At 54.4% G+C, this 7,500-nt stretch overlaps 3 non-coding genes and 1 pseudogene across 3 annotated transcripts; all 4 read right to left on the bottom strand.

The window, feature by feature from the left end:
- Nucleotides 1-1,550: 1,550 nt before the first annotated feature.
- On the bottom strand, nucleotides 1,551-1,669 carry LOC141266801 (5S ribosomal RNA). Its single transcript, XR_012320824.1, has one exon. It is a non-coding gene; the product is annotated as a 5S ribosomal RNA (ribosomal RNA).
- A 1,706-nt stretch (nucleotides 1,670-3,375) lies between these two features.
- On the bottom strand, nucleotides 3,376-3,494 carry LOC141267072 (5S ribosomal RNA). Its single transcript, XR_012321088.1, has one exon. It is a non-coding gene; the product is annotated as a 5S ribosomal RNA (ribosomal RNA).
- A 1,707-nt stretch (nucleotides 3,495-5,201) lies between these two features.
- LOC141266994 (5S ribosomal RNA) lies at nucleotides 5,202-5,320 on the bottom strand. Its single transcript, XR_012321013.1, has one exon. It is a non-coding gene; the product is annotated as a 5S ribosomal RNA (ribosomal RNA).
- A 1,706-nt stretch (nucleotides 5,321-7,026) lies between these two features.
- Nucleotides 7,027-7,145, bottom strand: LOC141267361 (5S ribosomal RNA; annotated as a pseudogene).
- Between the last annotated feature and the right edge of the window lie 355 nt (nucleotides 7,146-7,500).

The following is a 7,500-nucleotide window of genomic DNA, read 5'->3' as shown; positions in this document are numbered from 1 at the left end:
TGTAGACAGAACGCCCCGCTCAGAGCCACTGAGCTCACTGATCGGCTGCCGCGCTGTCGACGGAACGTCAGCGTCGCGGCCAATGCCACAGGCCGGGAGCAGCGGCGAGACTCACCGGTAGACCTGGGTAGGGTGAGTAGAGCGCGGTTAGTTGCTTTCTAATAGCCTGCATCCGGGGAATAACTTTTAATGAAAGGGAGCAACCCTTTTGACTGTCTGCAGCGCGCCGTACCTAGGAAGCGCACACTCACACACAGCGAGCATGCACAAGTTGCTCGCACGAGACCACATTCCCTATTTGCACCTGCAGCTTTTCCGCCACCATGCGTCAGACTCTCCTGCCTGTCTTATTATTATTTCAGGACCTTAGCAGGAACCACCCCCTCAATTCCCTCCCGCTCCTTCCTAGCACTGAGGTTAGCTCCTGGGCAGCTGTCTGATTGGGTTAGTTACACAAGCTTCTTTGAAGAAGAAGACGTTACTTCTGCTGGCCCTCGTTAGGCGGTCGCCCTCTAAAACCATCCCCTGGGCAGCTGCTGAAAGCCTGGCCCCTTCACAGCGCGAGATGCTTTTAACGCCATCATTTGCATACGGCCGGCTGCGGGGTCAATAAGCACTCCTAGCCGTGGCAAGGAGCTCGGTGTGAGGCCTGGTAGAGGCGGCGGGGTTGCGTCCTTATCTTAGAGGTCTTGGCGGGCTTGGGAGGCTTGGGACTTCCAGCCTCTACTTTACGTAAGGTCGGTGTCCAGCAAGGCGCCACTCAATGCTAGCCGAGCTGGGCAAGATGGCAAAACGTCATCAAAATTGTCTACAATACCTGGTGTTCTCAGGAGGTGTCCCAACCAAGTATTTCCGAACCCATCTCTGCTTTGCTTCCGAGATCGGACGTATCCAAGGTGGTATGGCCAGTAGACGCTGCTTGGCCCATCGCCCGGCCAGCCTTCCTCAGGCTCGCGTGGGGACGAGAACTCTGGCCGTTCTGGGGCGGTCTCCGAAGGACCGATGCATAGGCTGTGCCGTCCCTATAGGTGTTGTTTGTTGAGCAATGAAACACCTGCCGCATCAGATGTGTTTAAAAATGGCTCGGCGCAGGGTCTCCTGCAGGCTAAACCGTTCATCGCGGGGATGTGACAGAAAGAGCAAGCTGGACCCGCAACTTGGGGTGGAGCGAAACGCCCAGGAGTGAATGAAGGAAGAGGGTGAGATGGTTGCGAGTGAATTTGAGCTGCTCTTCGGGGGGGTCGTGTGGCCTGCAAAGGTGTTTTGCTTGGGTTGTGCTGTAAACTGGCCTCCAGGTTACCGGTGGTTGCCTCCAGTCATGCGGGAGTCGCTGGTCCTGGTGAAAAGAAGCCTAGTATTAAAAGTAAATAAGCAACAATGCTGGAGACCCACGGTGATGAGAAGGATGCTGGTATTTTGCAAGGATTAAATAGCGCAAGAGAGAAAGCAAATGAAAAGAAGAAAGGAGCATGTGTGCGCTTGTGAAAAAAGGAATGGAAAAAAGGCATAGAGGAGAGTGATCCCTGCTGGTGGAAGTAAGAAAAAGCAAAAGCCTACAGCACCTGGTATTCCTAGGCGGTCTCCCATCCAAGTACTAACCAGGCCCAACCCTGCTTAGCTTCCAAGATCAGACAAGATCGAGCATGTTCAGGGTGGTGTGGCCGTAGGCAGAGACAGGCCTCTCACTTGCTGCTTTTCCACTTTGACGTCCGGTTGCCGGCTGCCCTTTCCAGTGCTTAGTAAGACAAGGTGCTTTTGTGCTTTCCTTTCTCTTCACTTTTTTGCTGGCTCCTTAAAAAGGTCTTGTAGACAGAACGCCCCGCTCAGAGCCGCTGAGCTCACTGATCGGCTGCCGCGCTGTCGACGGAACGTCAGCGTCGCGGCCAATGCCACAGGCCGGGAGCAGCGGCGAGACTCACCGGTAGACCTGGGTAGGGTGAGTAGAGCGCGGTTAGTTGCTTTCTAATAGCCTGCAGCCAGGGATTAACTTTTAATGAAAGGGAGCAACCCTTTTGACTGTCTGCAGCGCGCCGTACCTAGGAAGCGCACACTCACACACAGCGAGCATGCACAAGTTGCTCGCACGAGACCACATTCCCTATTTGCACCTGCAGCTTTTCCGCCACCATGCGTCAGACTCTCCTGCCTCTCTTATTATTATTTCAGGGCCTTAGCAGGAACCACCCCCTCAATTCCCTCCCGCTCCTTCCTAGCACTGAGGTTAGCTCCTGGGCAGCTGTCTGATTGGGTTAGTTACACAAGCTTCTTTGAAGAAGAAGACGTTACTTCTGCTGGCCCTCGTTAGGCGGTCGCCCTCTAAAACCATCCCCTGGGCAGCTGCTGAAAGCCTGGCCCCTTCACAGCGCGAGATGCTTTTAACGCCATCATTTGCATACGGCCGGCTGCGGGGTCAATAAGCACTCCTAGCTGTGGCAAGGAGCTCGGTGTGAGGCCTGGTAGAGGCGGCGGGGTTGCGTCCTTATCTTAGAGGTCTTGGGGGGCTTGGGAGGCTTGGGACTTCCAGCCTCTACTTTACGTAAGGTCGGTGTCCAGCAAGGCGCCACTCAATGTTAGCCGAGCTGGGCAAGATGGCAAAACGTCATCAAAATTGTCTACAATACCTGGTGTTCTCAGGAGGTGTCCCAACCAAGTATTTCCGAACCCATCTCTGCTTTGCTTCCGAGATCGGACGTATCCAAGGTGGTATGGCCAGTAGACGCTGCTTGGCCCATCGCCCGGCCAGCCTTCCTCAGGCTCGTGTGGGGACGAGAACTCTGGCCGTTCTGGGGCGGTCTCCGAAGGACCGACGCATAGGCTGTGCCGTCCCTATAGATGTTGTTTGTTGAGCAATGAAACACCTGCCGCATCAGATGTGTTTAAAAATGGCTCGGCGCAGGGTCTCCTGCAGGCTAAACCGTTCATCGCGGGGATGTGACAGAAAGAGCAAGCTGGACCCGCAACTTGGGGTGGAGCGAAACGCCCATGAGTGAATGAAGGAAGAGGGTGAGATGGTTGCGAGTGAATTTGAGCTGCTCTTCGGGGGGGTTGTGTGGCCTGCAAAGGTGTTTTGCTTGGGTTGTGCTGTAAACTGGCCTCCAGGTTACCGGTGGTTGCCTCCAGGTCAGCGGTGGTTGCCTCCAGTCATGCGGGAGTCGCTGGTCCTGGTGAAAAGAAGCCTAGTATTAAAAGTAAATAAGCAACAATGCTGGAGGCCCACGGTGATGAGAAGGATGCTGGTATTTTGCAAGGATTAAATAGCGCAAGAGAGAAAGCAAATGAAAAGAAGAAAGGAGTATGTGTGCGCTTGTGAAAAAATGAATGGAAAAAAGACATAGAGGAGAGTGACCCCTGCTGGTGGAAGTAAGAAAAAGCAAAAGCCTACAGCACCTGGTATTCCCAGGCGGTCTCCCATCCAAGTACTAACCAGGCCTGACGCTGCTTGGCTTCCGAGATCAGACAAGATCGGGCGTGTTCAGGGTGGTGTGGCCGTAGGCAGAGACAGACCTCTCACTTGCTGCTTTTCCACTTTGACGTCCGGTTGCCGGCTGCCCTTTCCAGTGCTTAGTAAGACAAGGTGCTTTTGTGCTTTCTTTTCTCTTCACTTTTTTGCTGGCTCCTTAAAAAGGTCTTGTAGACAGAACGCCCCGCTCACAGCCGCTGAGCTCACTGATCGGCTGCCGCGCTGTCGACGGAACGTCAGCGTCGCGGCCAATGCCACAGGCCGGGAGCAGCGGCGAGACTCACCGGTAGACCTGGGTAGGGTGAGTAGAGCGCGGTTAGTTGCTTTCTAATAGCCTGCAGCCGGGGATTAACTTTTAATGAAAGGGAGCAACCCTTTTGACTGTCTGCAGCGCGCCGTACCTAGGAAGCGCACACTCACACACAGCGAGCATGCACAAGTTGCTCGCATGAGACCACATTCCCTATTTGCACCTGCAGCTTTTCCGCCACCATGCGTCAGACTCTCCTGCCTGTCTTATTATTATTTCAGGGCCTTAGCAGGAACCATCCCCTCAATTCCCTCCCGCTCCTTCCTAGCACTGAGGTTAGCTCCTGGGCAGCTGTCTGATTGGGTTAGTTACACAAGCTTCTTTGAAGAAGAAGACGTTACTTCTGCTGGCCCTCGTTAGGCGGTCGCCCTCTAAAACCATCCCCTGAGCAGCTGCTGAAAGCCTGGCCCCTTCACAGCGCGAGATGCTTTTAACGCCATCATTTGCATACGGCCGGCTGCGGGGTCAATAAGCACTCCTAGCCGTGGCAAGGAGCTCGGTGTGAGGCCTGGTAGAGACGGCGGGGTTGCGTCTTTATCTTAGAGGTCTTGGGGGGCTTGGGAGGCTTGGGACTTCCAGCCTCTACTTTACGTAAGGTCGGTGTCCAGCAAGGCGCCACTCAATGCTAGCCGAGCTGGGCAAGATGGCAAAACGTCATCAAAATTGTCTACAATACCTGGTGTTCTCAGGAGGTGTCCCAACCAAGTATTTCCGAACCCATCTCTGCTTTGCTTCCGAGATCGGACGTATCCAAGGTGGTATGGCCAGTAGACGCTGCTTGGCCCATCGCCCGGCCAGCCTTCCTCAGGCTCGCGTGGGGACGAGAACTCTGGCCGTTTCTGGGGCGGTCTCCGAAGGACCGATGCATAGGCTGTGCCGTCCCTATAGGTGTTGTTTGTTGAGCAATGAAACACCTGCCGCATCAGATGTGTTTAAAAATGGCTCGGCGCAGGGTCTCCTGCAGGCTAAACCGTTCATCGCGGGGATGTGACAGAAAGAGCAAGCTGGACCCGCAACTTGGGGTGGAGCGAAACGCCCAGGAGTGAATGAAGGAAGAGGGTGAGATGGTTGCGAGTGAATTTGAGCTGCTCTTCGGGGGGGTCGTGTGGCCTGCAAAGGTGTTTTGCTTGGGTTGTGCTGTAAACTGGCCTCCAGGTTACCGGTGGTTGCCTCCAGGTCAGCGGTGGTTGCCTCCAGTCATGCGGGAGTCGCTGGTCCTGGTGAAAAGAAGCCTAGTATTAAAAGTAAATAAGCAACAATGCTGGAGGCCCACGGTGATGAGAAGGATGCTGGTATTTTGCAAGGATTAAATAGCGCAAGAGAGAAAGCAAATGAAAAGAAGAAAGGAGCATGTGTGCGCTTGTGAAAAAAGGAATGGAAAAAAGGCATAGAGGAGAGTGACCCCTGCTGGTGGAAGTAAGAAAAAGCAAAAGCCTACAGCACCTGGTATTCCCAGGCAGTCTCCCATCCAAGTACTAACCAGGCCTGACCCTGCTTAGCTTCCAAGATCAGACAAGATCGGGCGTGTTCAGGGTGGTGTGGCCGTAGGCAGAGACAGGCTTCTCACTTGCTGCTTTTCCACTTTGACGTCCGGTTGCCGGCTGCCCTTTCCAGTGCTTAGTAAGACAAGGTGCTTTTGTGCTTTCCTTTCTCTTCACTTTTTTGCTGGCTCCTTAAAAAGGTCTTGTAGACAGAACGCCCCGCTCAGAGCCGCTGAGCTCACTGATCGGCTGCCGCGCTGTCGACGGAACGTCAGCGTCGCGGCCAATGCCACAGGCCGGGAGCAGCGGCGAGACTCACCGGTAGACCTGGGTAGGGTGAGTAGAGCGCGGTTAGTTGCTTTCTAATAGCCTGCAGCCGGGGATTAACTTTTAATGAAAGGGAGCAACCCTTTTGACTGTCTGCAGCGCGCCGTACCTAGGAAGCGCACACTCACACACAGCGAGCATGCACAAGTTGCTCGCACGAGACCACATTCCCTATTTGCACCTGCAGCTTTTCCGCCACCATGCGTCAGACTCTCCTGCCTCTCTTATTATTATTTCAGGGCCTTAGCAGGAACCATCCCCTCAATTCCCTCCCGCTCCTTCCTAGCACTGAGGTTAGCTCCTGGGCAGCTGTCTGATTGGGTTAGTTACACAAGCTTCTTTGAAGAAGAAGACGTTACTTCTGCTGGCCCTCGTTAGACGGTCGCCCTCTAAAACCATCCCCTGAGCAGCTGCTGAAAGCCTGGCCCCTTCACAGCGCGAGATGCTTTTAACGCCATCATTTGCATACGGCCGGCTGCGGGGTCAATAAGCACTCCTAGCCGTGGCAAGGAGCTCGGTGTGAGGCCTGGTAGAGGCGGCGGGGTTGCGTCCTTATCTTAGAGGTCTTGGGGGGCTTGGGAGGCTTGGGACTTCCAGCCTCTACTTTACGTAAGGTCGGTGTCCAGCAAGGCGCCACTCAATGCTAGCCGAGCTGGGCAAGATGGCAAAACGTCATCAAAATTGTCTACAATACCTGGTGTTCTCAGGAGGTGTCCCAACCAAGTATTTCCGAACCCATCTCTGCTTTGCTTCCGAGATCGGACGTATCCAAGGTGGTATGGCCAGTAGAAGCTGCTTGGCCCATCGCCCGGCCAGCCTTCCTCAGGCTCGCGTGGGGACGAGAACTCTGGCCGTTCTAGGGCGGTCTCCGAAGGACCGATGCATAGGCTGTGCCGTCCCTATAGGTGTTGTTTGTTGAGCAATGAAACACCTGCCGCATCAGATGTGTTTAAAAATGGCTCGGCGCAGGGTCTCCTGCAGGCTAAACCGTTCATCGCGGGGATGTGACAGAAAGAGCAAGCTGGACCCGCAACTTGGGGTGGAGCGAAACGCCTAGGAGTGAATGAAGGAAGAGGGTGAGATGGTTGCGAGTGAATTTGAGCTGCTCTTCGGGGGGGTTGTGTGGCCTGCAAAGGTGTTTTGCTTGGGTTGTGCTGTAAACTGGCCTCCAGGTTACCGGTGGTTGCCTCCAGGTCAGCGGTGGTTGCCTCCAGTCATGCGGGAGTCGCTGGTCCTGGTGAAAAGAAGCCTAGTATTAAAAGTAAATAAGCAACAATGCTGGAGGCCCACGGTGATGAGAAGGATGCTGGTATTTTGCAAGGATTAAATAGCGCAAGAGAGAAAGCAAATGAAAAGAAGAAAGGAGCATGTGTGCGCTTGTGAAAAAAGGAATGGAAAAAAGGCATAGAGGAGAGTGACCCCTGCTGGTGGAAGTAAGAAAAGGCAAAAGCCTACAGCACCTGGTATTCCCAGGCAGTCTCCCATCCAAGTACTAACCAGGCCTGACCCTGCTTAGCTTCCAAGATCAGACAAGATCAGGCGTGTTCAGGGTGGTGTGGCCGTAGGCAGAGACAGGCTTCTCACTTGCTGCTTTTCCACTGTGACGTCCGGTTGCCGGCTGCCCTTTCCAGTGCTTAGTAAGACAAGGTGCTTTTGTGCTTTCCTTTCTCTTCACTTTTTTGCTGGCTCCTTAAAAAGGTCTTGTAGACAGAACGCCCCGCTCAGAGCCGCTGAGCTCACTGATCGGCTGCCGCGCTGTCGACGGAACGTCAGCGTCGCGGCCAATGCCACAGGCCGGGAGCAGCGGCGAGACTCACCGGTAGACCTGGGTAGGGTGAGTAGAGCGCGGTTAGTTGCTTTCTAATAGCCTGCAGCCGGGGATTAACTTTTAATGAAAGGGAGCAACCCTTTTGACTGTCTGC

The sequence above is a fragment of the Phyllobates terribilis genome, unplaced genomic scaffold (genome assembly GCF_046119375.1).
Source record: "Phyllobates terribilis strain yellow unplaced genomic scaffold, ASM4611937v1 Scaffold_4__5_contigs__length_816908805, whole genome shotgun sequence".
NCBI classification, from domain to species: Eukaryota; Metazoa; Chordata; class Amphibia; order Anura; family Dendrobatidae; genus Phyllobates; species Phyllobates terribilis.
This window is presented reverse-complemented; position numbering and strand designations above follow the sequence as displayed.